This window comes from Poecilia latipinna, unplaced genomic scaffold (assembly GCF_001443285.1).
Source record: "Poecilia latipinna isolate Pla-1442-1.1 unplaced genomic scaffold, P_latipinna-1.0 Scaffold1375, whole genome shotgun sequence".
NCBI lineage: Eukaryota > Metazoa > Chordata > Actinopteri > Cyprinodontiformes > Poeciliidae > Poecilia > Poecilia latipinna.
In genome coordinates, this window is record NW_015113991.1 from 47,387 (window position 1) to 70,754 (window position 23,368).

At 37.4% G+C, this 23,368-nt stretch overlaps 1 protein-coding gene across 4 annotated transcripts in view; it reads left to right on the top strand.

Annotated features, from left to right (window-relative positions):
* Positions 1-23,368, top strand: part of hdac7a (histone deacetylase 7a) — a 122,066-nt gene that overhangs the window by 21,614 nt on the left and 77,084 nt on the right. For 3 of the 4 annotated variants that reach the window (XM_015056344.1, XM_015056346.1, XM_015056347.1), the window contains exons 1-3: positions 2,637-2,848; positions 5,461-5,526; positions 17,286-17,346. The gene's annotated coding sequence lies outside the window, so the exon portion shown is untranslated. Of the gene's footprint in view, positions 1-2,636; positions 2,849-5,460; positions 5,527-17,285; positions 17,347-23,368 lie in introns of those variants that run through there. The other variant, XM_015056345.1, reaches the window with a different exon arrangement.

Genomic DNA, 23,368 nt, shown 5'->3' on the forward strand with positions numbered 1-23,368 from the left:
AAATATACTAAAAAAAAATTGTAACAGCAGCTGCGCAGGGGGGCCCAATTAAACTTTTTGTCAGGGGGCCCAAGATTTCTGGCGGCGCCCCGGTCCTGCTTGTACTGTAATTACATTGTCAGCTAATTTTAACCTTATTATCAGTATCATCATCATCGTCGTTGTCGTTATTATTATTATATTAGCAAATCTTTACTGTCATTCGCTTTCAATGTCAGTGAAAGCGAATAATACAAGCCAACTGTATTATTGGCTTTAATACATTTACAGAGACCCAACTTGTGACGTTGTTGGACATTTCTTTTACAGTGGTTCTTACAAACCTTCATTATGTTTTTCTCCACAGATCATCCGTCCAGCAGAGTTGGACCAGAGTTGCTGGTGGGTTTAGTTTCACCACAACCCTCTATTAACTTCAGTACTTTACAGATTACGCTTTAATCTGACCACATGTGCAAATTAGGTACAGTTTTAACCCTAAACAATGCAATGCTGCATGTTTTGTTAAGTTTTGAGAAATTATGGAGCCATAATTGAGAAAAGAAAAAGATTGCTTGTCTTTGGGCAAGCAGCATTTTGGTGTGTGAATGAATGAATATGGCATAAATAGAATACAGAAGTTCAGTCCTCTTGTAGATTGGAAGACCTTTTGCTTCACCTTTCTGCATCTGCTATTGGTGACGATTCATAAAAAATAATTGCAACTCAGTCATAAGCATAAACCAGAGATTCTGATGGAATATGAGCAGGAGTGAAAAGCTCATGACTTCACAGTACATAGTCAAACATGTATCAGATTATGCAATTTAACTATGCTAATATTTAAAACAAACAACAATTATTCCTACAGCTGCTGAAATATGGTGTAACATTGATTATTTCAGTTATAGCAATCAATGTTTTACTTATGTCTATATATTTTTTGATACACAGATTCAAAAAAACAAATTAATTCAATTTATTAACATCAAGATTTTATCCAATCTTATGCAATTGAAATGAATGCAACCCACACCAAGATATAAAGTCACATTCTTCTATAATCATATTACAATTTAATAGAATTCAGTGGTTGTAAAGTGAAATATATATATATATATATATATATATATATATATATATATATATATATATATTATTGCAGACTCGAAGTCCAAATCACATTAAAAAGAAAAGCAATAATAAAGCAATATTTAATTGCTCTATTATACATGTTGTATCATTGAAAAATAAAATGCAATTCAAATTGACCTTCTTCTATAACTTTAAAATTAAGTTACAATATTGAGCGCGAGAATCCGGTGTATGTTTTTTTATCTTCTATAATAATCTACAATTTTGACCCATTTTTGATTAAAGCTCGGAGCTACAGTCATTACTGGCAGGAAGTCAAAAATATAAAAGGAAGCCAAATGAGGTTAAATATGTGTTTCCTGAGAAGTTATTTGCAGACCTTTATGAGTCTATTTTACAAAGAATTTCTTTTTTTACCTAATGCATCTTTTGCGACCACAGACGCTTGTTCAGTTTTTTGTTTGTAGTTTTTGACAATTATATAGAATAAAACAAATGAATTAGTTTAATAAAATACTGTAAAGTAATATTTCAGCAAACAGTAGTGTAAACATTTTTATATCTGAGGCATAATCAGAGAAAAATATCTATATATTATCTAATATGCAAAACATGTTTTAAAAGTTTAGTTACTTTTGTCTTTTTGTATTAAATATGCTTTCTAACATTCTGTCTCTTTTTGAGCTTTGGCTTAGAAATTTGGAGAGTTGCTGTGTTTTAAAATACTAAATTTTAATGGAGCCAAAAGTGACTTTGTTCTAACATCAAATCAGCTGATTTTGGTAAACAAGCCAAAAATTATTCATACACTTGTTAGATTTAGGGTAACATAGGGTATTATTTTGAATTTATCTATATTAATATATTGGGGTGACCCATTGCATAAGTTTTGACATGAATCTGATAGAGAATCGGTGGAAGGAGCTAAACATTAGGGTGAGAGCAAGGAGATTTTTTAACCAGAAAGTTCATCACCCAACATTTATGATCAAAATGAACTTGGATTTAACCGGGGTGCCATGGCGACACCCAAAGAGATTTAAACCTGCCAGGAGTAAAAATATTTTGGGGATTCTGTTGTTTCTAGAAAACATTAACTATTAGGGCGTTTTTTGTTTGTTTCTGAACATTGATTGGACCCAAATATCAAATTTTGACATCGGAAAACATATTTTCTTGCTTTTGTCTTCGGTGCGCCACCCTAAGACTCGAAGGAGTCCCCAACTTTCTGGTGGGCATTTAAAGAAGATATTTAAAAGTTTTCGTCAGCAGATGGAGCCACAGGGTTAGGGGTCACTAAAGTCCCACCTCACAGTCTGTGAGCACAGAAGTGCCGTGTAGTCCAGTCTCTCAGCGCACCGTTCGGGGCCCATATGTGCGCGCAGGGGAAAACAATAGTCTTTAAAGTCCTGTGAGTGAAGTCGAGGCTATTTTTGGTGGGGCCCGCCTCGCCTGCTATTTCTGTCAGCAGGAGAGCGCCGCGCTGCGCAGGGGAGGGGAGGAGGAAAGGAGGGGAGGGAGCAGCCCTGGAGGGGCCGGACTTTATTCTACGCAACTTGTCTCAGTTAAGACCCCCTTTCAGTTCCTCTTATGCTGCCGACTCCACCGACACCAGCTGATCTCTCCATCACTTCGCCTTAGATTCCTAACGCTTCCCCCGGATGTAAACGGACTTGCGTTTCGGCTCTACAACTGACTCGATATTTGTACAGGATTATTTCCATAGTGTGTGGACTTCCATCAAGTGGCTTGTTTCTGCTTTCTTACGCACAAGGTAGGAGGAGGCAACTCCGGTTTAACGCTCTGATGAGAACTTTGTTTTTAGAGTGTCAAAGGTCTGCTGTTGTGCCTGTAAAAGTAGATGAGGTTTTGTTGCTGCCTCCGCTGGGTTTTTTTCTTCTTTTTTTTCTTTGCTTTTATTGTTTATGAGCGCACGGCGAAGCGCAACGATTTCCACTAATCAGCTGTTTTTTCTGAGCTCTCTACCCTCTCAAGGTAATGCAACATGTTGCTTTTGTTTCAACTTCGTACACAGGTCACTCTATCCCTTTACTACGGTAAGATTCCCAATGGGGATTATGCAAATAGTAGCAGAGTTTAAACAGTGACAGAAAAAAGGTACTTTTACGCAAAAGTGCCTTTGAGACAGCATAAGTCACTGAGGATATGCTAGAACTTTTGCTTTCCTTTATGTATGAAAAAGACATATAAATAAACTTCGAACCTAGCTATTTGCCTTTACATCATTATCTTAAGTCTTTTTCCGGTTTGAAGTTTGTTTCAGACAGTCAGTTTAGCCCTGCAGCAACTCGTCCAACAGGGAGGATCTTAGCGTTTCAGAGATGCAGGTGCAGTGTGCGCTCATTTTATAGGATTCGTATGTGGTTTTCATCCAGATCTGGGCCAAATATCAGAACTGTGCATCGCAAGAGCAGTTCACTGTGCCCAGCTGCACATACCGTACCATTATAGAATCTGCTACTGTGCAAAACAAACCCTAGATCACCTGTAGTTGTGGAGTAACAATACGTTCAGCTCAGGAGACCAGAAGTTACAATGCTACAAAAACATAATTGAAAATTATCTTTGTGTGTTTGTCTCTCTCTGTGTGTGTTTTTAGAAATATAATAAAAGTTTCATAAATCTACTGTGTTGAAATTTCCATTTACTAAAATATTATCCCAGTGAGGTTTGATCTATCTTAGTATTTTAGATTCTGAGCAACATTTTGTTAGCCTGGCCGTTGCCTTCCTGCACTATTCCACTTGATTCATATCTCATTTACAGCACAGTCTGGGTTTTCTCCTATTCACTTTGATTTCCTTGAGTAGAATTTCTACTGGGCCAATCAGCAAACAGAAGACGTTGTGAATGATGACGTCGAATTCTAAAACAGCGTAGATACGCTGTTTTAGAATTGTAGTCTGCCTGTAGTTTGAACAATAGCAGCGGAGGAGGTGAACAAAGCCATTCAGTCCGTGTTGGTCACACTGCAAAATATTGAATTAACATTAACAGCCGCCTTGTTCAGATCGACCTTCTCTCTTTGAAAAGGAGTACAGCTGTTTACAGTACAGGCAGATTCCGGTAAGCTGCATAACGTTGAACTGGCTAATTACATAAGTCATGGACAGACCCTCACCCTAGCCATTCAGTAACATTTAAAATGTCAACACAGTCCACGCATCCAGAAAACAGTTGTTTCTGGATAGCCCAGAGCCCGGCCCTCTGAACAATGTGAAGTAGAACACGGTCTGGTTTTTACCAGGCTAACAGTTTATCAAATGTAATCCAGATTAGCCCAGGCTAATACTGTGAAATCCTGCATGATAACATTGAGAAAGAATACCACACTTTTATTTTATTAACACACCAAAACATCAGAGCAACACAAAAGTGTTTTGAAATAAGACACAATATATAGCAATTATTCCTATATATTGAGTTTTACAATTTCTTGTCCATAAAATGTATTTATTATTATTTTGAGACATAAAGTAAAAATACAGAAAAAAAATCAGCCTCTTTAGTTTTGATGTGCTTGTTTGAAAAGAATATTGTAACTTTTTGTTGTTTTGAAAACAACAAAAAGTAACATTGTTAACATTATTGTAACATTTGCCTCTTCATACAAGCAATCTTTTTTTACTAACATAGTCAGGTGATTTGCTCAGGTACATCCTGCTGAACAGACATCAGACACCAGGGTGGATATCATCACTGTCCATGCTTTTGGCTACTAGAAATACACATGTTGATGTTTTTTCCTTCTTAGAAAGAGAAAGTGTAGTATCATTTTAGCCAGCTAATCAACAAGTGAGGGACTCTTTCTTCACTCTGGCACTTTCTCTCATTTTAATGAAAAAGACTTTTAACCATGCATAGCTCTGGAGGACAGAAAATCTTGGCGGTTTGGAAACCATCTCAAGCCAAGTATTGACTTATTAAACATCTAAATTAGCCACTTAGTTTTGTGGCGACAGAAAGCTATAAAGCCAGTGCTAACTTTAGTCTCTAAGAGTTCATCAATTCAAAAATTACAGAGGTTTCCTTCTTCCTCTCGTGAGCAAGCTTTGTTCATCTGCCGGGCAAGAAGTGTTTAGTATTGAATTTTGTCAAAACACCTACTCAAGAACTGCTTACTTTCATTCTTCATGTGAAAGCCAACAAGTCACACCTGGGGCTCATAGTGATTGCTTTCGATAAAGTTGCATAATAAAAGCAACTAGATGTTGCTTAGAAAGACAAATTTCACTTTGATGAGAAATATTGGGGTGTTGCCAGATCTTTACACGATCACGTTTTGTCAGACTTTCTTGGCTTTTAACGAGTTGAAGGAAGGATGCTGCTGTTCTCGTACTTTATTTCTCTTTTTTTTATTTTCAGATGGATTCAGGCCCTGTGGGAAGACTGCAGAAACAAACAAGACACCATACTTCACCACAGTGACAGGTTGGACTTTTAACCTTTAAAGGACAATGTACTAAATGCAGACTCTAAACCATTGTTTCTCAATTCCGGTCCTCACGCCCCCCTGCCCTGCATGTTTTAGGTGTTTCCCTTCTGCCACACACCTGGATTGTATCTGTGGGTGATTAACAACCTTCTGCAGTATGGTTATGCAATCATTTGAATCAGCTGTTCTGGAATAGAGACACATCTAAAACATGCAGAGCAGGGGGCCCTGAGGACTGGAATTGAGAAGCACTGCTCTAACCTAATAAGTAGTTGTGTCGTGGAGTGGTAAAATTCTCCGTAAGCCAATGAAAGGTAGGCCACAGCCCTCAGCGGCGGAACCTTAATGTGGAAAAATGCTGCCAGTCTGCAGTCAGGCCCTCGGGACAACATCTTGTCATCTTTAACAGTGTTTTTATTTTGAGGCATGTACACAAGCATTACATCGTTTGGGTGACAGCAGTTTTTCCAACATGATCTAAGCTTCGTGCTTCTGTAAGTTGTGCTGTAAAAAGCACAGAACAGGTGTTGGCCTAGTTAGAAAGATGCAGTTTGCTAAGTAGGATCTTCTGTCTTTTTGGTTGATGTGTGGGTTTTTTCCACAGGTCATGTTGTTCAAGTCTAAGACACTTAAAAACGTAGGTGTGAAAGTTATATTTAAGATATGATCAAACCTGCTTTTAGTTTAAAATGTTGAGTTTTAATTGTTTTGGTGGACATGTGCAATGCATCTTTACAATTTTTAAGTTTTTTTCCAGGTTTTCTTACTTCAGATTTATTATTGTGTTAAGTTGTCTGTGCACAAATAAATCCTGAAAATGTTCCTGTGATAAAGCATAAAACCAACCCTAACCTTCACCACCAGAAAACACCCCCAAGAACAAGTGACCCCTTAGTCAGGGGAAACATTGATCTGAGAATTACAATTAAGATAGTTTCACTGTCTTTTAATTTTAAAGTTGGGTAAACATGCTATTGATATGCTAAGTGATAAACTAATTACCATGTGCATTAAAAGTAAACTGCATTGTTTTTCTTTGTATTTTATTCATTTAAACAATAAAGAAACACTTTCAGTCAGAAGATGTTAGTAGGTTTAAAAGGATACAAAAAGTGCAAATAAATTGTTATCACTTAAGCTCTCACCTTGTTTTAAACACATAGCAGTCATATTGGATTTTGAGTCTAGGGTTGGAGAGAAATTTAGTTTTAAAATTGTAACTTGGAAATTGATCTCTTCAAATAGACATCTAGCACCAAAGGCTCAAATCCTGTTGTTTCCAAATGTCAGTATGGTAGCACTTAGAAACTTTAGTGTTTCCTAAAATGGTCTTACTTAGAAAAAGATTATGAGCCATTTTCCTACAGGATTTCATACAAAGCTGTTCTCCCTTTTTTAGCTTCTGGATGTTAGACATTGAACAATTCAGGACTTCCCACTGGTGTGACACGTGGTGTGAACCTGTGATATCTCTTATCTCAAGAGACACCCAGTTCTACAACAGAATATGATACAAAGATGATAACCATCAAATTTTCCTGCCATGTCAGCAGCTCCTCTGTTTCCCCATGGCAAATATTTCCTCCATGCTTCCTCCTCTAACTTAGGGATTCTAGAGGCAGCGCAGCAACTCAGAATGGAGTTGACTTCACTTTTTTTCACTTCACCTCAGATCAGCGGATCAAAAATTTGATCCAAGGCTCCACCCATTAAGAAACGAGTCACCCGGTTATTTCTTTGTGTCCCTGCCTTTTACTTTAGATTAGTTTTCTTTTCTGTGAAGCACGCCTGTGTGATCACACTGTGTAGGATTACAATACATGTCCCTGAATTGAAACTGGCTCTCACTGTGCCAGGCTCCGCTGACTGTACTCTAACCCAGGATGATGTCTTGTGTGTGTGTGCGTGTGTGTGTGTGCGTGTGCGTGTGGGTGCGTGTCTGTGTGTATGCATGTGTGTGCATGTGTGTGTGTGTTTCTGTGGAAAAACCTGGTGAGGTCATGGCTGTGGCTGTAGAGTCTGGTTACATGTATGTTGTCCATCCAGGGCAACGGACACAGGGACCTTTTTGCCTTTGTCTTGTTTTTTAAAATATTTATTTCTCTTTTCTACGTTAACAAAAACGCACAGTCACATCTACCTGTGAGGTTTTAGACGCTTGTGGCTGTAAGCAGTTGAATGTGGAAGCAGTGAGTCTAGACGTGTTCAACATTAGAAACCACCATTTTACTAATTGTGAAGGCTTAGAGAACTGTTCTAGCCTTACAGACTTCATCCAAATACTTTCAGATTACCAGGAGAACATCCTGTTTGTACCACAATGTCTTAGTTCTTCTGAAGGAAAGCTGATCTTTATTTTTTCCATGCCTGCAAAAGAAGCAAAGGTCTGTTTAATTGATGCAAAGTTTTTCAGATGCCTTTGCTAAAACTTAAGTGCCAGACATGGTGAAATTTGAAATGCTGTAGTCCGTTTCCTTTTTCTTTTTTAGAAACATGTGGTCATATTTCATGAATTTGAATATTATTGAAGAGTGAAATAAAATGTTTAGTTCATTTGTTTCAATAACCCAATTCAAGTTTTTGTTAGTTATGATGATTTTATGTTTGCTGCCAACGAAAACCAACATTTAGAATTAGAATATTACATTGGAATAAATACATTTAATATGATAAGTAGAACATTACAGCAATAAAAAAAATATTTATAATCAAGGAATATGGACCTAATGAAAAGTATGTTTAATACCTGTTTAAAGGTTTTTATTTCCAAAATGTACTTTTAATTCACCAAACGAGCCTCATCTGAGTGCATATTTTAATTTATTGAGTCTGACTGAAAACACAAATGATGTGTGATCCATGTATTTCACATAAGTGTTCCATTAACGAAAGTTAGCCTGCATTGTCTTTAGCATACTTTCAGTAAAACAGCAGATTTTCTGCAAATTGTTATTTTGTAGTTGTAGCTCTGTGTCTGTGAACTCTACATTTGGGACTGATTATTAAAATTTCCATTTTCTGAACAACATAGTTTGAACAACTAATTACACTTTTACACCATGTTGTCTTGTAGATTTTGTGCCATTGCAGACCTTTTAAATATATAAATATTTTTAACATACCGATGGGGAAAAATCCCTAAAATCTTTCATATAACCTCTCCACAGTAAAATACAAAGTAATCTTGAATTCTTTGTTTTAAATGTTCCCTTATTCCCTTTTTTTCTTTCCTTTTTGTTCACAAAACCAGAGTATGAAAAGCTTCTGATTGTAATAGCTGCAGTTGAGATCACGTATCTTCTTCCTGGTTGTGGTTTCCAAATACTTTGGTCAGCTGATGGTGCTTGTTCCTGCTGCATTGTAGAGCCAAAGGAGGAAGAGTTATTTACAGGCCTTACACTGCAATTATGAAAAAGAAAGAGAAAGAACGATTAAAGATGTCAAAAAAGGTTATTTAAAGATGTTGTACAAAGTAGGGTACTTCCAGTCTTTTTAGTTGATCAGTCATCATCCTTAACTACATAGTTTCAAAATTTTCTAAATGTATTTTTTTCAGGAAAGCCAATATGATCCAATCCAATCCTATCCAATTAGCTGCTTACTGACAGTACACTTTGTTTTTTTTGTTTGTTTTTTTAGTTGAAGACCGTCTGTGTTTTCAACATGCTCCACGGACCCTGTAACCTACAGTTGTAGAAGTCAGATCCTGAATAAATATAACTCTGAATTTAGCACATTCTTTAAGGTGCAATGAAAGTTTTAAATTGCTAAATCACCTTCCACCGACAGGGTTTCAGTCCGATTCTCCAAACAAAGAGCGCTCTGAAAACTTTCCCCCTCCAGTTTATATACTCTGGTAACCCATAAAGACTTCACAAAACCCTTCACAAAATATACTAATCATCCCTTTAAGTAGAACATAAAAAGCTTGGTGATAACAAAAGAAAGTTCTGTTAATCTTTTTTCATTCTGTCTTCTTTTAAAACGTACGGTACACAATTTTTAATTTTTTTTTTTTTGGGGGGGGGTACTTAGTAGGATAACGTTATTAATTCATAGTAGTTTCCACCCAAAAATTGATTGGCTTCATCGTCCTGATTTAACGACCACATCAGCTTCTGCAGAGGCATTAAAGTAATATTTAACCATGGGGACTCGTAAAGCTAAGCTGCAGGGCACAGTCAAGCTGCGCCACAGTTGTGGTAGTAATGCTAGTAATAGTAGACGGCGTTGAAGAGGGGGGTGGCTATTTTTGCCCTGCTGAACAAATGGCTCAATTGTCCTGCCTCTAGGTGCATGAAATCACTTGATATGTCAGGGGTAATGTTATATAATACTCTCAGCGGGGGCCCACAGGACTGTATATATGTGTGTGCGTGCGTGCGCGTGTGTGTGTGTGTGTAGGTGTGTGCGTGTGTGTGTATGGCTGAACATATTAGCTGTATTGTGGTGTAAATGGGATAAGGAGACTAAGTGCATGCGGTGTGACCTGAGGTAACCCTGTCTGTAAGATTTTATTAGTGTGTCAAATCAATTTATGTAGCATTAACCTTTGAGCTGACGGCTTCTTGCTGTGGTCAGCTGGGAATCTGTTCTGTTACTGGCCTCCACCCACCGTCTGGATCCCCCTCAACATGCCCTGCCGCCCCCTTCCCCTTTTGTCTTTCTCTGCCTTTTTCACAGCATATGCATGTTGACGCACTTGATCCGTTTGAAATTCACTGAAGTCGATGGGATTATTTTTGTCAAGGATTTATTCTTGTGGCATTTGGTGTTGGTGAGAGTTGTGGGTGGTGGGGGGAATAACCTTTTAATTTCCACCTCAGTCCCACCCTTCGTCTTCTTTGGATAAAAAAATATATATTTTTTTTAGCTTTAAGAAATTGTTCTTTAAATGATATTGGGGAATAAACCCAAAGTCTTGTAAACTGAGTACAGTAGCAACTGATGCCTATTATTCAGCCAAGGTTGTATGTTTTTACTCACTTTTGCTTGCTAGGAATGTTTCTCATGTTGTTCACACATGAGACAAAAATCCGTTACCTGACTCTGTAGAGACCCATGCTGCTCACATACCAGTCTGGCCTTAGTCACAGGTTTTCCAAAGCAGAGCTCTCATTGTATCCTGATATTGTCTAGCCTAAAGTGGATGACAGAGTAATGATTCAGCTCACATTCACTCCAGATCAGCGAGGTGGCTGACACTGACCTCGGATCGGATGGCTTGCTGTGGGCTCGAATGTAACAGGATCTCCTTTCATCCGACCAGACTCTTGAATTTACATGTGACTGCGAGTATGTGCATATGAGTGATGGATTGTCTCAAGTCAGGCTTGCAGCTTCAGGCTCGGTCGGACAACTGCAACACAGTTCATGTTTATTTACTGAGACTTCTGATTGTGGGATATTATGTTAGTGCTAGTGCCAGTGATGGAGCATTATTTGTTAAGCACTTTCATTCTGATTGTGCAGAAATGTATACATTAGAAAAATACCTGGCCCATTTTAATGTTTGGTTTCTCTTTTCTGTGTGACTAACTATGTGTTCATCTTTGAGAGCAACATTTAAACAGTAGCAACATGTAAAAAAAATATGACTTAAAAATAAGGTATTTTGTTCTGGGAAATTCCTGCTTCTTTCATCAGCATGTCTTTTTTTTTAATCTTTGCTTTGAGATTTGGGTTTTCTCTGGACATTTTAAAGTCAATGCCAGTTTCCTATTAATCTGTTATTACAGCTCATGTTTTATAGTGTTCCAAATAAATGACTAATTTAAACTAAAAATGTTAAAAATGTCTAATTAGATAACCTAATATTTGCTCTAAGTGATATCAACAGAGCCTGCGACAGACTGGCGACCTGTCCAGGGTGTACCCCACCTCTCGCCCAGAACATTAGCTGGAGATAGGCACCAGCAACCCTCCCGACCCCACTAAGGGAGAAGGTGTACAGAAAATGGATGGATGGATGGATATCAACAGAGTTGTGTTTTCCTCCTCCTTCTCTTCCTGACAACCAACATCATACAAAAGCTATAAGAACACTCTGTATTTCTTCTTCTTCAACCTTAAACATCATAGAAGCTGAACTGCAAGATGAACTACTCTTGCTACCAGCATCAATGTACCTTCATTGTGTTGATAGCAATTATTTGCAGTAATTCAGTCATTTTGTGATCCTCCTTTGAGACAAAGTTTTATGACTTTGCTCCACATTACATGTTAAGGACCCTTTTGGGAGTATGACACAATAAGAAACATTGAGTAGATAATCACTGCACGTCAACTTATACATTTTTATAAGGGGTTTAATGGTGTAATCTTTATGTCATATTTTTCTCCCTGAATGTTGTCTCTTAGGGTTCATTTAGTTGCTTTAGCTTCAACTCAAGACATTTTGTGTGTATCAAGTGTTGGTTTGTTTTTAAGCCCTTGAACTAATTTTATACATATATCTTACCCCAGTAGTGCAATTTCCCAGTCCTTTAAAACAAATACTGAATTTGTAAGTATATAATGTGGATTCAGGAAAACAGAAGACTTTTTTTGTCTTTTCCTTTTCCTTTGGTCGCGCCGTGCATGTGCCTGTGTCTGTATTCATCCCTGACCAGAGTACAAATTATGTGCAGGAATGCTAATGTCTTCTTCCTTTGTTGTCCTGGCAGACTGTCGAATGTGACTGTGCATATTCAAGAGCCTTTTATTTTCCTGGAACACGTTAATCTTTACTAAGAAAAGGATATAGATTAAAAAAATGAAACAAAAAATAGTTAAAATGGAAAAGAAGGTAAAAAGAGTTAGAGCCACATAGTTACAGCTTCTTTATTCATTTTAGCCATAAAGAGTTTTAAAAAACACAAAACTCACAAGAGCGTAAGTAAGACTCGTAGCCCAATGTCAAAGTTTGTCAACGAAATCCCACTTCCCACGTCCGAGCGCCCCAGCTCACAATTGTTTTGTAATCGCACCAGGAACCAAACCTGTTCCGGTGTGGCAGGCGGCCAACTCAACATGTTGCACTCACACCAAAATATCTCAGAGTGAAAAGGTCATGCATTCAATATTGTGTCCTAAAATCTTTCTTCTCATTTGGAGAGCAGAGACTTCCATCTCACATTGTATTTCTGTGCAGACAGATCTGGTGGTTTTGCTTATTTGTTTGAAACATTTACTGTACCATGAGTCAATACACCAACCAACACTTTAAAGTGAAAAGGACTTGGAGAGAGGGTGCTTTATGTCACTTTGTGGAGAGAAACCAAACTGTATTCTGCCTCTAATGCTTATAGAGGCTTCAGGAGGATTAGCTGATAAGAATGAGTTTTTCTCTCATTCGTATCAGCAGCAAAACTTAAGTAGACTGTTGTTTCTTCAAGATACCAGTCTTTCATCCACACTCTGTTCCAATGTTGTCTTCATGACTCACTGTTTTGATAACCTGCAAGATCATTTGGTTAAAGTCAAATAAATGTCCCTTTTTGTGTCGCAGAGTGCTTGTGAGAACAGCTTTGAGCAACAGATGTGCGGTTGGATTGGCATCTGTTTGTCTGGCCCGCCTTTGTGCAGCTAACAGGTATTCCACATTTGTGACTTGGAATGATAAGGTGGACCGAGAGGTTTGTGAACACATAAAAGGGAGGGAGCGGGTTTCCCGTTGAATGAGCTGCTGTTGAGTGGTTTTGTTTGTTTTGGGAAATGTCGAGAATGCGTTTGATGTTGGAGTGAACAGAAGTGAGAGAAAGTTAGAGAAATGGACAGTAACTTAATGCAGGATTTAGATTATTTAGACTTTTTTTAATGTTTTACATTAGCACGTGGTAATCCAACACAGATGGTGGGATCAGTGATAGCGGCATCTATCTCCTTTGTTGTGGTGGAAGCACATAATTATTTGCACCAATGTGGAACTATTGGTCATGGATGTAATAACACATCCAGCTCATAAACTGATTATGACATTATTTTTCAGAAACACTTTACTTTTTTGCAAATAACTTCACTGTTTTCAAAAAAATCAATAATTGGTACAGAATAATCCAGTCCACATTTTGCTTGTCTATAAATTTATTTTCCTTTTACATTAGTCTAATTCAACCAGGATCCTAATGCTTTTTAGCATGATAAAGATTTTTTGAAATCTCAAAGTGCAGTGTAAAACTATCCAGTTCAGATGTGAACGCTCTGAGAAATATTGATTTGTAAGTGGAGACAATCAAATGCAGTCCGGATTCACTGTTAGAAAGCCCCTGATGCTTGCTAGCAGTTAGCCAGTGGAGATTTTCATGCACCGTGTACAATGCAATTAAATCATGTCCTCCCAAGTATCAGTAACTTTGTTTCTGTCTGTCATGCAAATTTTGAGTGAACTTTTAGAATGTCGTAAAAAAGAAAATGTGAAGTAGGTGTGTTTTCATCAACCAGATACACAAAGTGGATTTTGTGTATCTGGAGTAAAGCGGAGTAAACAGTAACAAGTTCGCTGTGCCAGAATTAGTTTGCCAAAGATGTTTCCATCTCACTGCTAGTGCATTAACTCTTTTTCGGAAAAGCCAAAAAACACTTTTTTTGTGAAATTAAGTTTTTTTTAATTTTGCCAAACGTTGATGGAAGTGTGACTCTTATTCCTTTTTACTCTACTACTAATAGCAGGAATTTTGCTTTTAAGTAAGACATTTTTTAACCGTTTTGATTTAGTCCACAGACATTGTTTTTCAAGATCATGTATTTCCTCTTCACCGCTGATCAAAATTAGGCAGCCAGTTTCTATCTTGCCCAGACTTGACAACTGTTAGAGGCCAGGCACACCAACCCTCCCAGCCCCCTCAGGGCCTGCCTCTCTGAGTTCTGGAGTAGATTTCAGGACTTTATTATTTGTTTTTAAACGGTCAGGCCGTTTAAATTGTGTTAAGATGCTGGTTGTTTACCTGGCATCTTAACCTTTCATGTACCAACTTGCTGCCTGGGATCACTTGGTGTGTCACTGATTGATAGCCTGTCACCAAATGTGATTGGGTTGTTGCTATTTGGCTTCACATGCTAAGGAATGCTCCTTTGGATGATCTCAGACAGTCAGATAAAGTGGCCATTTTTAAATTCTAATAGTTCCATGGGATTTTTAACTATCTAAATAGCTGCTATATTATTTATCAGTTACTTCAAGTCATCATTTATTACTCGTGCAAAATCTTTGTCATACAAAATCACTCTATAAATAAATGTTTTATGTACATTGTAGTTTAAATGTATATAAAACAGTACAAGTCTTGAAAACAGCAATATTTGGACTAATTTCTGTATCTGCAGGGTTTCTCCTATAAACCCCCTAAGCTCAGTGCTAGAGGCGCTAGGCAGTCCATCAGCAGCCCACAATGTTTTGTGTTAAAAGATGTTAAGTTACAAATATTCTGAGGTGCACCATAATTTGGAAATAATAGCATGTAAGGCCAACATCAGGTGCAGGGACGGCATAATTGGTGCGCACCCTCCCCAGTTCAATGTATCAGCTGTAAACCTAGCTTAATCTGGGGGATATGTTGATTTACCAGGTTTAACCATATACATTGTGTTTAATGTACTTTATTTATTTATTTAAAAAAGGACAAAAACAAAAACGAAAAAAAAAACCAATAGAAAATGTTATATAATATTGTACAAAGGTGTAATATGACATGACATGAGTTTATGATATAGAACAATGTATTATATCTAGTTAGCCTGTCAGCATCTTAACATCTAACTTAATTTTGAACAGAGAGCTGTTTATTTTCTTTTCTTTGAAGTAATTAATTAGATTAAAAATTAAAGAAGTAAAAGTAGCTTCAACAGTTTGATTTGCATGAAAAACGGAGACATAAAACTTACTTAGGCCATTCTAATATATATTGATTGTAAAAACCACACAACAAATTTGTGAATATGACTATTTTCTAAGGCCTTGACAACATCACAACATTCTCTTTCACTTTGGGATTAATATATGGATCATCTGAGACAAATGCTGGTGGATGTGCTGGGTGGTTTTGCTTCTTTCTTGTGTATGTGGCCTGTGTTTCTACCAGCCATCGATCTCTTTACAGGATCCAGAACATCTCCTGTGGTTTGGGTTAACCTCTCTCAGGAGTAGGGAGATTGTTTTTGCTTTGGTCCATCATCTATTCTGACATGTTTCTGGTCTGCAGTGATCCCAGAGAAAGAAGCTCCAAGTATCCAACAGTACTGCTCAGTTCCTGAGTTTTCCTCATTCCTAGAATAATTATCAGTTTTGAGCATCAGTCAAATAAAGCATCTTTGTTTTGTCGTTGTGGTTATCTCTGTTGATTCCAATCAGTTCTTACATTCTAAACAATCTGGGTGAATTAAATCAATTCCCTCTTTGTTTGAGAATTTTCAGATTCAAAGCATGAAATTAACATGTTTTGATGGAATTTAAATCTAGAATTCAGTTTATTGCTCCATAGATCTTGATTAGAAGACCTATGGACCTATGCTGAATGAGGCTCTTTAGATGTGTGGGTTTTGGGAACTGCAGCCATTTGTCCAACCGGACTGCACACCTGGGGGTACTCTCTGTGAATGACGGAGGTATGCCTGCAATGATTGTTGTTCCAGGGCTTTCAGCTCTAGCCAAATTGCAACACTGAGTGGAGTATGACAGAACGACAGACATCCATTTGTTTATGCAGTGTGTGAGCATAGCTAGTGTGTGAGTTATGCAAATACATCTATTATTGGCATGTTGGTGGAATGTTAAAGTGCCTAAGATGCAGTCGAACAGGATGTTGTAACTTATGATGATTGCTCGTTTACAATGTCACAGTGTGTTTATGTCTCGTTAAGAGGAAGAGTGGGTTAATATGCAAACCTTTACATTAAAATAAGCTTGTCGTTCCCTACTCCATACCAAAATCTTGACTATATTGAAACTATTTACAAAAATGGATAGTCATAAATGCTATTTATTATTTAATACTTTCTTTTGTTTTCTATGAGTGTAACAATGCATGTGTCCATTTCACAAGCTAATAAGATGTATAAAATATAGTGGAAAATAAAAAGAGGTTTTAGCACTGCTTTTAGAGAAACTAAAAATATATATTTTTTTCATTTTCAGAAATACAATAAAGATTTCATAGAGAATTCCTGACACATTTGACAAGAACATATTTTCAAATGTTGTTTTGCTGCTTTTTTTATCATAGTGCCATAATGGCTGTTCTCTTTGTGTTTGACACCCTAAAGAAAGATTTGAACATCCTCTGCTTTAAATAATAATTTTTAGGACTGTTCAAGTTTGACCAGTTTAACTAGGACTTGAAATTGAAATGTTTAATAGGTGCTGACTTAACAAAAACTCTGATGGGTAGCACTGAAGTAGATGCTAATTTTAGCGTGTTTAGGAGCTAACAGTTTGTCATCATATTCATACAGTTATTAAACTACCTTAATTTTGTTTTTTTTATGCTTTCACTCTTTTTTTCTGTGCAGAATTCTATCAGATAAAGAATTTCAACAAGACGGAGGTTTGAGACAGATGGATGATCAGTCTTTCTAAGAGTCTTGATGCAGCAATCTCACAGCACTCACTTTCATATTCAGAGCTGATAACTTGACCTTATTTTGTTAGACAAAATCATATGCTTTCAGCAGTTAGTTACCACTTTGCAAAACTGTCACTTTGGTTAAAAATATAATGTAATCTTGATCTTCTTGTAACATCTGTATGATATGATCCTAATCTATTCCTTTCCCTCCTCAGATACGAGAGGAAGATCATCTCCTGGATTCAGCTGTTGCACTGACGAAGGAACTGAAACAAGGTAAGAAAACAACCAGCATATTTAAGGAAGTATTTTTACTCTGATTTAGTTTCTCCTTCCTTTCTTCTTGACTTGAGATTTACTCAGTGAGTTGGTCACAAATAGTGAAAAAAGAAGACATCTGTCCAACAGATCAGATTGTGGTGTGCTGCAACTTTGATTTTGGGGGATTTTGTTTTATTTTTATTTTTTTTTATTATTTAATTTTTTTCAGATAAACCAGTCATTAGATTTATCTGTCAGGTTTATAAACTTGACAGACTATATCTAACAATTCTACATCTGCCTTTAGTCCTGTTACTTTTGATTGGATTTTCAGGTGTTTTTGCATGTCTATGAATTTTCCAACATTATTGAATTTATTTACAATTGCTTGAGTTGGTGTTGTAACATTTTGCAGTTGTTTGAGTTAAAACAGTGTGGGTGTGAAAACAGGGTGGTCCAAATGTTTTGTTTTATTTCCACCGGTACTATTCCAGTTTAACACCTGCTGGTGATGTTAAGAGCAGAAAGTGATCATTTACAGAGCTGCTGGCAATAAATTAAGCTTAAAATAATGTTCATGAATGCTGTCCTACTTAATGTTCCAAATTACATTTACAATGTAACTGGTGATAATAAAACCAACAGTTCAAGATCTGGCTGTTATTAAGTGTAAAGTTGAATGTTTAGAGGAAGTCAGAAGTTTTAAACTTGCAGCATTTTTGGCTGTTCATCTCGAAAAACTGCACCTTGCAAAACTGGTTCTTTGTTCAGGTCAAGCAAATACTTGAAATATGTAGAGATTTTTAGGTACCAGAGTCAGTGTTCCTGCAGTGGAAAAACAATAAACTTATGCTCAGCGAGTGGCTTAGCACTGCAATGGATTTGGTTTTAGTCAGGGTTTTAGATACAGTGGAGCATGTTGTGTATTTATAAATGCTGTATGTTCATAAACATTAATAGAAACATTAATGGTGATGTCATTACTGATAAATGTTACTATGCTGATCTTGACATTTTGTGCAGAACAGTGTTCATTTGTATTCTGTGCACTGTTGTAGAGCTTTTTTTATGATGACTTTTACTTATATATTTTCAAATCTTTTTATAGCCAAATTAAACCCAATGAAAACTTTTGGCAAATATTCCTTTTATGTAAGATATAAAACATTAACAGACCTCTTTTGTTTGCATGCTTACTAGAAGTGTGTTTTACTGAAAGTGGGAATTTCCAAGGAATGTTTTTATTTTTCCAGGGTATGTCTTACTTTCACTTAGGCAGGTGAGATGGTTGCCAGGATCAAAGCACACCAAGTTTGAAAAAGTTTCAAAGCCACCAAAATTTTTCAGAACACCTATGATGGAGACAGACTAGTGCAGCCCCTGTCTTTCACCAGTTGCCGTGCCCCACCACATGTCTAGAGTCATATAACGACACAATCTGCGCGTCATTATCTGAGCCTCTGATGTTGAGACTGTGATTGGGAAGATGTGACTTTTGGAAATTAGTGGTTACTATGAATAAGAAAGCTCGCAATTAGTTAAATCCATCATTAGGGGAGGGCATTTATCGTATTATCATACGATAATACGATCGTATGATCGTATTATCGTGATAAATTTCACGTGATAAATTTATCGTGATAAATTTATCGTGATAAATTTATCGTGATAAATTTCTTATCATGTTAAGAATTTTGATTTATTGTTGTCACAATAAATTTCAGTTAATGTTTGAAACCCAGGAAGTTTTTTTATTTTTGTCATTGTTTTTTCAATGAAAGTATCAATAAATGTCGATAAATTTTTAAATATGTGTGCAGTTTAGTCATGCAAATTACCCTTCTTTATATGACTGGTGTCCAAAAGAAGCGTATTACAAATGGGAATGTTTTTCCATGTTTGTATGTCTATGATTGCTGTCATGCAGTCAGAATCATACAGTTCCCTCAGAAAGAAGCAATAATTAGTTGTTATTGTCACATTTATTGTGATCATAATTCTACCGCAAAATATTGTGATGAACCTTATCATTCACCCCTGCTTACCATTTATGAAATTCTTGTTAAAGTTTTGAATCCACATCTGATTTTGAGCAGGGCGAGAGATTTCCGTTTTGTCCTTGACTGGAACATAAAATCAGAGCCTCCTTAAAAAGCAGTTTGGTACGGGACAGAGACGGAGCCAGATACTGTCCAGAGACATGTGGATGATTTAGGTTCCTCTGGTGTCCTCACTTAACACTGTGTTTTGTTCTCAGTCAAGAGCCCGGTCCTCACCTATCTGTCCTCGTAACACACACACACATGTATAAACACACGGGCACAGAGACACATGAGCCATGAAGTAGTTCTGAAAGCTGTTGACAGCAGCACACACCACCATTTACACTGGAGCACGTGAGTTTGTACCAGCAAAGTAGGGGTGTATATATAGAAATAGTTTGGCGACAGTTGAAGGCAGATGCACATTAATACCAACATGCACACACACACACGCACAGTCGGACCAGCTGCTATGGGAAAACGAGAGGGATTTGAATGGGAGTGACAGCTGCGGATTCCTCAGGATGAAGGAGGAAGAGAGAGAGATGAGAAAGCAGCGGAAAGCACGAAAAGCAGATAACTCAGATTTGTGAGGAGCGATTGTGTCAGAGAAGGGTAAGCGACTTCTGCAGAGCTTGGGAAAAAGAAACGGATCCAGCTAAAGAACTCTGAGGCAGGAAGATGAAGTTACTCGTTAAGCATAAAACAGGACTTTAATCATACAGTAAAAGCTGTTCTGACATCAAAGTTCCTTCAATTTAAAAAAAAGTTTTATTTTGGCTCAATAGATTTCTATACATTCCTTACAAAAATATCCATACCTGTTGGACTTTTCTCAATCTGTCATTAGTTTGTTGGGATTTTATGTGACAGACTAAAAATAGCTTTTGATGCAGTCCATCCAACCACCTATATCCAGACTTTGTAGAAATATCTGTTCTGCAGCTAAAGCACCAAGCCTCTAACACTTGGATGTTTTGATGTAAACTGTTTCAGCTCTGCCTGCGTATTTAGGACCATTGTTCTGCTGAAACTTAAACCTCAGCCTCGGTCTCAAGTATTAAAGCTTCTTATGATATTTTTTTTACACTATTACTCCATATTTAGCTAAGTCCATTCTGCCCTGTCAACAGATTCTCCCTCTGCAGCTTCAGAGTTACAGTTCCTGGATGGCTTTGCACTCGCACCACACTCTTTCAAAGTTTCAGATAATTGTTATTGTTTTATAAGTAGGACTGTCAACGTTTATGAGTTACCACATGCGATTAATCTAAAAAGTTTAACAAGTTAATGTTAAATAATGCAGATTACCTATTTTGATCAAAAAACTGTGGAGAGTTACCTACTTCGCAGCAGTGCGCTACACGGTCTTGTACTGTGGTCAGAGTCACAAACGAGAGCAAAAAGATGAGCGAAGAGAGTCAGACTAATGACAGCACTATTTATTTTCTTTAAAATTCTCCACAACTTTATCTCCGACTCTCTTTTTATGTTCCTTGGTCTTTATGATTCTGTTTGTTCACAATAGAGCTGATGGTTATCATTTAGGGGTATCAGAGTAAAGAGGGAGCTGAACTAAACAGCATGACTTTTTTTTAAAGGAATTTCATTATTTTCAGTTTTCACACATTTGTTTTCCTCTTGGCTGTTGATCTGCCATGTAAAAATCACAAAATCCATTCAAGTCTGTGGTTTGTAGCGAAAGAAAAATGTGAAGAAGTTCAAGCTGTATGAATAATTTTGCAAGGCACAGTGTGGATTGGGAAATGTATGAGGAATCTGGCCTGGTGTTTACTGGTAGTATGAGCAGCAGTCCTGATGACAAAGGGAGTGCAGGCCAACAGAGTAAACGAACATGTGATCCCAACTGTCAGTATTAGACTATTCATAGAAATCCTGTGTTGCACAAGGCTGATTTAGCAACAGGGTGGATTTCTTTTTTCTGTATACACCCAAAACCTTATAGTTAATTTAAAAAATCACCTTTCCCACCATTCACTGACCTTTAGCTCCGAGAATAAAACCCACTGCATTAACAAATTGACAGGTCTGATCCATAAATGTCCAAGGAATCTTACCGGAGAAAGTGATTCACTAGGAGTGTGCTTTTTTTTCCACCGTGTAATAAGAAGGTCTTACATAAATAAATCAGCAAAATCTAATAGGCTTTGCTACTGAGAAAACCCCCCATCAACAATAAAAAAAAAAGTTTAATTCCTGCAGCCAGTGTGAGTCACGACTGATTTCTGCAGAAATAGCAAACCACAACACTTCCCTAAAACTGCAGTAAGCAAAATCGGTAACAATCTGCAATGATGCCAACAAGAAATTTGTTCAACCATTTGTTTTTACCTTTAATCCCCAAGTGCTTTAAAAAAAAATCTGAATCCATTAAGTCTGACAAGCATGTGGAATAAATGAGGCACGGCCTAACAGGGTTGTCAATAGCTGACTTAGTAGTTTTCCATGTTCCTATAATGGATGTGTTAGTAAGCAAGTGTGTGTTTGTCGCATTAGCCCGTTGCCTTCGGGCCACGTTTAGTCATTAATCAGAGTCATTAAATGATGTCAGAGTTCTCTGCTTTTCAGTCATATGCTCAGCGTCGGAGCAGTGATTTGCTTTGTGTGATGGAGGGGTCGGAGGTGGGGGAGTGCGGTAATTCTTAACCATGCTCCAGTTGGTGGCGATTTTACTCTTGATAATAGAGTTCACGCCGGCTGTGCTCAAAAGCACTGCAGCAGCAGCAGTGGCAGCGGCCACTGCGGCACAACAGCTAGGAAGGGAGATGGGAGGAAATGGGAGTCTAAACTGAGCTCTCAAACAGGAAGCCACCCCGATTCTCTCATTGTTGAGCTTTTATAGACTCAACTTCCTGTCGAGTGTACCGCTGGTGTCACCATAGTTACCATCCCTGCTGTTAACGAGATGGACACTTCAAAGATGTGTGAAAGTCGCAAATGGTTAAAAAAAACAACAAAAAAACAAAGAAAAACAGAGTTTAGAAAGAAAAACCTTTTTATTGTTAGTCTGGTCAGTTATTCTTCTCATTGAGGTTTTCTTTTATTGTAGTCTTAATAGCATGCGCTATTTATCTGACTGTTCTGTTTTAAGCTGGGAGTAAGAGAAATGAGCGAATCAGACAGCTTGTTGTTGGACAGAGTTGAACAATGGTTGCAGAAACTTAGAGAAGCAGGGAGTGAAGGGTAAGAAAGGGAAGGAGTTAAAGAAAAAAAGAGGATGTGGCCAGCAGTAAAAGATGACTGGAGGGGAGTAGAGCTCTCTGTCTAATTATAGATCCTGCTGTGAGCTGGCTGAGGCAGAAGTGCTACTGGGGGTTTTACACTGCCAGATATTTACATGACAAATACGAGTATGTGCCTTTTGACTTTGAATTTGGAGATTACGATGTGTGCGTTTATGTGCATTTTCTTTTTTAGGATTTTTACAGCTTTGGAGAAAGACATGCAACAAGTTGAAGGAGTCTTCCAGGAATTTGAAGAGTTGTTGCTGTGTGTTTGGTACCATATAAGCCTTTTAAAGGCATGGAGAGAAGAGACATATTTCTTAGCTGTCATTCTCATCTGCTGCATTTGATGTTAAAACAAAAGCAGCAGATTTACGCAGCGAGAGAACAGAGAGCAGCGCCAGATGTTTGTGGAAACTCTGTGACAACTTTGAAAACTGAACCTGCACTTCATAACGCATCCAAGGTCCTCCATCACTCAAACTCGAACTAAGACCAGAGATGTGCTGATCAAAAAGATTAGTTGTGGATTGCTTTTACTCTGGTTTCTAGTCGCATAGTACCAATTTCACACCTAAAAATTTGTCTTTCTATTTGTTTGACATTTATTCAGTAATTATCTGTTATTATTAAGGGCATTCTAAAGGCAAAGTGAGGTGGGTGGTGCATATCAACCAAAGCAAAGTCTGATCATGCAGTAAATACACACACACAAAAAAAAAATCTGTAAAAAAAACAAACAAAAAAAAA